Raw genomic sequence first — 856 nt, forward strand, 5'->3', positions numbered from 1 at the left:
TAAATCACTCGCCAAATCGGTCAAAAAACAAGATTATTTTCGCAACATGCGGTATTTTGAAAGTTGAACCAGCGGTAAGGTGCTTGCAAACGCCTTTTCCTCCAGTTTCTGTTCTCATCCAGCCAGCACTGATTAATTTAAAATGCTAAAAATATTTAAAGTTTCCCAGCGAAAGAGTACGAAAATTAATAACTTGCCAGCCAGCTGAATTTCCACTGTTAAACAGATCTTTTGCGGAACACCTTCGTTGGGTGCCCGTGAGTTTTTGCCAGGACCTAAAGAGAAGAGTCTTAAAGGCCTATTCGTTGCATCATGGTTCGACTGTCATGGCAGCTGTTGCTTCTCTCTAGACACATCCTGAGTTTCCACATCCTCCGCCATTTTGTTTGATGGTAAATCGCGAACAACGCAAAGCATTGCGTGGGTGCTGTCAACATTGGTAAAAATAGGGATATGTGATTGGCTATCACTCGATCCTCTTGCAGGGAACACCGGCTCTTGCAGGACATCTAAAAATAACTTTTGGGTAATAATTCTCTGTCTTTTATTCTCTGTTGTCCTCTCTGTCCGTATCCTCTCTCTATTCGTGGTATCCTGGTTCCACTGTCAGGGTAGCTGTTGTTACTTCTCTCTAGACATATCGTGAGGCAATTTCGCTCTTTAATTTGCCCACTCGTCATGTTTTATCACTGAAATTTATGATACAATTCTCGACATTGGTCACGGTGGCCGTAAATGAGCTTCTTAATGTAATGTTTTAAAGGTTTATATATATATATATATCACTTTCTGAGAGAGACTTCTGTTTCGCATGGTCCCAAACAGACCACAGTCTTACACAACGTAACAACGTACT

Source organism: Montipora foliosa, chromosome 8 (assembly GCF_036669935.1).
Source record: "Montipora foliosa isolate CH-2021 chromosome 8, ASM3666993v2, whole genome shotgun sequence".
NCBI lineage: Eukaryota > Metazoa > Cnidaria > Anthozoa > Scleractinia > Acroporidae > Montipora > Montipora foliosa.